The 6,170-nt window shown below is 43.4% G+C and overlaps 1 long non-coding RNA gene across 1 annotated transcript; it reads left to right on the forward strand.

The window, feature by feature from the left end:
• Positions 1–2,689: 2,689 nt before the first annotated feature.
• Positions 2,690–5,551, forward strand: LOC125545720 (uncharacterized). Its single transcript, XR_007300190.2, has 2 exons — positions 2,690–3,044; positions 5,231–5,551. It is a non-coding gene; the product is annotated as an uncharacterized LOC125545720 (long non-coding RNA).
• Positions 5,552–6,170: the final 619 nt, after the last annotated feature.

The following is a 6,170-nucleotide window of genomic DNA, read 5'->3' on the forward strand; positions in this document are numbered from 1 at the left end:
AATTCATAACATTTTTCGAAAATGTTTATCTTTTATACTCGAACATTATTTTGAATTGTGAAAATTTTACTAAACCAAGAATATATTTCGAATTTGGAGCATTTCTTAAAATGGCATTTTCTTTTTAGAAATCTCAAACAGTTTTGAAAACAATATTTTTTTAGAAAAATGGGAAACTTTTTTCAAGTTCTGATTTTTTTTCAAAATAGCAACAAAATTTTGGAATTCTGAACATTTTCCAGAATTTGTTTTTTTCTCAAATTCTGAACTTTTTTGAGATTTTGAATTTATAAAATAAATACGTAAGAAAAATAAAATTGGACGGGAAAGAAGAGATAGGGGAAGGAGAATAAAAATACAAACAAAACACAGAAACAAAGAAAAGTGGGCCAGCCCATTATTGGTTGTCCTATGCGGAGCTTCAACTATTTGCCGCCTCGTGCAGAAAATAGAATTTTCCCAGCTGCATGGGCAGAAAAATAAGTGGGCTAGCTTCACTGGGTCACAACGCGCTGCCCATGTACGAAATTCTGGAAAAACCTTTTTTTCTAGCAGACGAATGCATAAGAATTTAGTACCACTTCGGATAGATTTTTTTTCTTCTTTTCGGCGGTGAACGGATGAAAATATTGATGAAACACACCTTGCTTTATTAGTAGGTATAGATATAGATTTGACCAAAATTTAGTTTCCATATTAGGAAGTAATATATGTTCCATTAGCCGAGAAGGAAACCAGTAAACAGATTGAAGAGAGTCCATCTGTCTCTTGGAAACACTTTAGAGTGCCTAGAAGATCCATGAAACAGGGCCTTCAGGTTAAATACATTCATCGCCGGTTACGTACACCAAATTCTCCTGCCAAATGTGAATGTACCTGATAAAATGGTTGAACCTAATTTAACATCTCATGCTACTGCCTCACAGGAAAGACATTTGTTTCTGAATTTGCGTGATATTATCTCGAAGTCAACATGTATGGTGAATATCTTCAAAGAATATTGGTGTTACCTGCATTTCAAGAATCATTGCTCTCCTAGGTTCAAGAGGAAAACAACTTGGTACAACTATCCTAATTCATAACATGCATGGTAGACAACCGATTAGGAGAATATCAGATGGATAGCTTCTGGGAAAAGGCTCTGATTGTGCAAAATTGTTGACCTACCATGTGAAAAATTCCTTCATTGGTCAGCGGTGTTGGTTGGATATTGATAGTACAGTGGTGCTGATTTGGATAGAGTATATCAGAAGATTGGTGTTTGGAAAAACCCGCCGACAATTCTATATTGGTTGTATGCATCCTCCAAATGCGTTTAGTTGTTACTAGTGCTGGTTGGGATGCTGCCGGGTCATTCATGTGCATACTGTTGCAGTCAAGAGTTCTAAATTGTTTTATGTGTGGATGGGTTTTGGTGGTGGTGGTGGTAGGGGGGGGGGATGCATGATGTCTAAGGCTTACATGTTCTATCATCATAGTTCATCTTTTCTCAGTTATCTTGCATTTTATGCTTAATGACCTTGGCGAACAAAAACAATCGGTGCGTGCCAGGGGCACAACCCCTCTCCAGTTATTGAATAGGGGCATGTAAAGTACTCCCTCAGTAAGAAAATATAAGAGTGTTTTAGATCACTAAAGTAGTGATCTAAATGCTTTTATATCAGTTTACGGAGGGAGTATGTCCCTATGGACTGGTTCAAATAAATACGTTGGCGGTATATTAGGGTTAATTGATACTTGCACTATTGTTGTTATATTATAGTCCAATACTGGTAACTTTGTATGCACTCGAGAGAATTGAAGATGGGTCCAACCCTGCAGTGGCTTCGATCCAATGTTTCAGCTCGAGTTGGTGGTTTGTCCACAATTTCAATAAAACCAATGGCGGCCTTGACATTTAAGGTCTGGCTAGTACATGGTTTCAATCCAACGGTTCGGCCTTGATGTTGCTACATGGTTTCGATCCAACGCCACATCTCAGGGATTTCCACGTTTAAAATTCGGTGTCTATGTGTTGATGTTGTTACTGTGGTTCATATAGGTTCTCTTGACCCTAGATACTGCTTGAGGTGTTGCGTGTGTTATTTCCTTAATACTATATAATAGTGCATATGTTTTATTCCGTGTTGAGTAATGATCCTTGATTTAGTACATGAAGGCCTCGTTTGGTTGCGGTGGATCTCGGGGCGATCCCTTCCAATTCCCCGTGTGGGAAAACCACGGGTATAGCTGGCCAAATGGGCCGGTTTTTTCGGGCCGGCCCGTGAGCACGCCGGCACGGCCCGCCTTGGGCCAGGCACGGCACGGGCTAAACGGGTCGGGCCTAGCACGCGGCACGGCCTAGGCCGTGCCTGGGCCTGGAGGCTGGGCACGCGGGCCGGCACGACACGACCCGATTAAGTTTTTTTTTCTATATCTATATATGGCTCAACATGTAAAAATAGGCTAAAAACGCTCAGTGCGTTAAATAATAGGCTGAAAATATGCGGCCCACCGTGCTAAACGAGCCAACGTGCCGGCCCGTTTACTAACTGTGCCGTGCCTGGGCCTGGGGGCGCAGCACGCGGGCCAGCACGGCACGGCCCGTATAGTAATTGTGTCCTGACGGGCCGTGCCGGGCCAGGCACGATTACAATGGGCCGTGCCGGGCCGGCCCGGCCCGTTTGGCCAGGTATGACCACGGGTCGAATTGGCCCCCGGTGAGCCCACGACACTATTTGGTCGCACACGACCCCTGTCCTTTCCCCGGGCCTTCCCCGGGAGAGACTTCCACGCATCAACAGGTCGGGGAGGAAACCCTCGAGCTCGAGAGGCGACCGACTGGATCCACGCCTCCACCCCTCCCAAGATTCTCCCTCGGACGACCGGCGGCGCCGCCGCGAAGGGCTGCGCCTCAACGCTCGTGCCCTCCGGCGACATCGACGGCCCCGGCTGTCGTCGTCCTCCATCCTCCGAGCTCAACTCAGTCACGAAGCTCTTCTTCCCTAGGGCGACGCCGGCGGCGACAGCGACAGCGTGGCATTCCTCCTCCTACTGCGACCAAGGTTATCCCCATTCTCCTCTCCCCCCTCGTCTGTAGTTTGCTTCTCCGTGTTGATGCCTTCCTCCCTTCGCCATGTGCAGTCTTACTGCTCCAGATCCACAGGCAACCTCTGACTCTGCTTTCTTGCTGCATCTGTAGTGACTTTGGCAGTTGTAGATCAGTAGAGGTAGGTGTCTCTCGATTAGATCAAACACTTCAACCAGGACCAGGCCATCTCAATTTGTTATGTCGGGCTTATGATATATAGATTCTAACATTCTTTGGCCCGTTGGACTTTTGACGGGAGATAAAAGCTCCCACTCTTGGCATTATTTATTTATTTATTTTTGAGAATCTGTTGGCATTCTTCTCAAATATCGTACTTTTACAAAATATATAAATTCATATACATGTGGTCTCTTCTAACAAAGTTAACAGAGAAAATACAATGATATTCTACATGATGTTGACAATGTATAATATACTTCTGCAATTTAACATCAGGTTTAAGCCGAAGAAAATTACTTCATGTTTCGTGGTGGTCTAATATTGCGGCTAGTGTGCTCATATGCTGAACTTAATACACAGTTTAATCCTTCGATTCATATATCTAGCTATGCTTAGTCTCAGATTTGGGTTCCTGAACAATCTTGTGATGTTATGTACCAGATCTTGAAAGCAAACTTTCTAATTTATTTACTTTGCCCCATTCTTGCCAAGTTACTGCTTCTTAAATCGGCTACATGCCTAGTGTGTTTGTGCTAAACTAGATACATGCCTATTGTCTCTGTATATATACAGTCATGCAAAGAATACAATGTGGTCTGAAAAATAACACATGGAAGGGGCTAGCCTTGTCCTAATTTTAACTCTGAATCTTTAGGATAACCTGAAGTTTGCTTGTCTTGCCTATAATAATAGTGTATCCAATTAATTGCGTAGAAGTATTAGCTATTGTAATTTAATTTCACTGGTGAAAGTAGGGTATCTAGTTTTTTTGGCAGGGAGTACTAGTATTAATTAAGCTAACAGTTCAATTTAACCATCGAGAACGTTGAAAATTAATCCCATTCAAGTTGTTCCCTCCTGTACTAGGCAATTGAACCATGGTTTATTTTATTTCAAGCCTATTATGTTTGAGCATAGGCAAAAAAATTCAGGTAGTATGTTAGAGCATCTACAACCAGAATTGCCTAATATGAGTCCCTAATACAAGTCGAACGATAAATTTAGAGCATAGTTCATTCCCAATCAGACCCAAAAGACATTGTTCTTCGGATTACTACAAAGAAAGTAAAACTAGATAAAATGTAAAACACGGAGCGGGACTAGAGGTGCTGGCGCCGGAGGGGAAGGGACACACCCTCCCTACTCCGGATCTTGAGCGGCGCGGAGTGGGACTGGAGGTGCTGGCGCCGGAGGGGAAGGGACACATCCTCCCTGCCCCGGATCTTGAGCGGTGCAGGGCGGGGCGGGCGGGCGACCACGGCCCGCATTTTGCCGGCGGGAGGTGGAGGAGCTAGCAGACGCGACGGGGCTTGTGCTCCCACCGATGTCCAAGCGCAAGCGCTTGATGGCGATGCAGAGCGCGGGCTCCTCCTCGTCCGGCACGCCACTGCTAGATCCGTCGTCCTCCTTCATGAGACCGTTCCAATCCATGGGATCGGGTTCGCTGCCAGAATCCTTACCGGACTTGGCCATGGCGGAGGGGAGGAGATGGATTTGGGAGGAAGCGGAGGCGATGAGGGAGGCGGATAAGACGAGTGTGGACTGAGAAAGTGAGGGTATGACTAGGGTTCGTCCGACGGCGGTGGGGTATTTGTGGGGTCATCGGTGGGGGCGGCGTGGGTCCTAGCCAACCGATCCGATGTGGCGCCCGCGTCTGGTCGCGTCCGGGTGTCCCCATATCCGCCCGGCAGCAGCGTGCCTGTCTCCCTGTACCTCTGGCAGACCTCGGCCTTGACTTACGGACATAACATTAAACGTGCGGTCTATACGGACAGACGCGAGCAGGATGTGGTCGTGCGTCGGAGTTGGCCTCATCCATTATCTCTGTCCATTTTACACTTTTCTCATAATAACTGTCCATTATTATGTTTATATCTACTCCTTTCGGAAACATACTTGTAAGTAAAAAAAAGATGTGCTTATATCTAGTTTCAAATTTTATATTGTATAGTAACTACATTGTTCGTTTTTGATTTGCAGGTTTCCTAAAGCTAGCAAATGAAAATGTTTAAAGTTGATGGTGAAAGCTTCAGACTCTTCCAACAGCAGAACATTTTGACATGGGGCAGTCACATATAGGCATCTTTTTAATGAACTGAATGTTAATTATTGCTTGATATCTAACTGTAGTTAGTATTTGTGATGGTAAGACCATGATTAAACACATTAATATCCTTGGTGCAGTGTTACTCGTGCAAATTTGACATGTATAGCTTATGGTCAACGTGTATGATTGGGTTGAATTATTTTGCTGTTGTGTTGATTATGTGTATATTTCATGTTTCCTACTTTTCTTTGAAATTCCTGAATTATTCTCAATTTTCTTGAGAAATTTGTGTCATTCCTGAATTTTCTGGATTTTTAAGGAAATATATATGCATTTTAATTAATTCTGAACTGAAATGATGCTTGTGTAAAAAGAACCAGGGTTTGTTTACATGTTTTTTGGACATTCTAATTTTTCCCAAGAAATTTGCCAATTTTCTGGAATTTCCCTGCACATATTCCCCCCCCCCCCCCCCCCCCCACACACACACACCTCGTCCCAAATGAGGCTGAAATGGTGTTGAAATTACTTTGATTTTTCTCGCAGAAAAAAAGAAATTACTTTGATTCTGCTGCACTTTTCAGATGATACTACCTCTCCTGGGTTATTGGTCCTATTTGTATTTTTTTGCCAAATATTGACCATAGATTTAACTAACAAAATATTAATGCATGTCACCAAAAGTTATATTGTTGGATTCGTATTTGCACATAGTTTTCAATGATATTATTTTTAGTGACATGAATTAATATTTTGTTAGTTAAATCCAAGGTCAAAATTTGGCACGAAATACAAAAGAGACCAATAAACCAGGACGAAGGTGGTAGTCTCCAATACTATTCTCTTGTAAAGGAAAAAACTATTCTAGGAAGT

Source organism: Triticum urartu, chromosome 3A (assembly GCF_056163025.1).
Source record: "Triticum urartu cultivar PI428250 chromosome 3A, HENAU_Tu73, whole genome shotgun sequence".
In the NCBI taxonomy this organism is placed as follows: domain Eukaryota; kingdom Viridiplantae; phylum Streptophyta; class Magnoliopsida; order Poales; family Poaceae; genus Triticum; species Triticum urartu.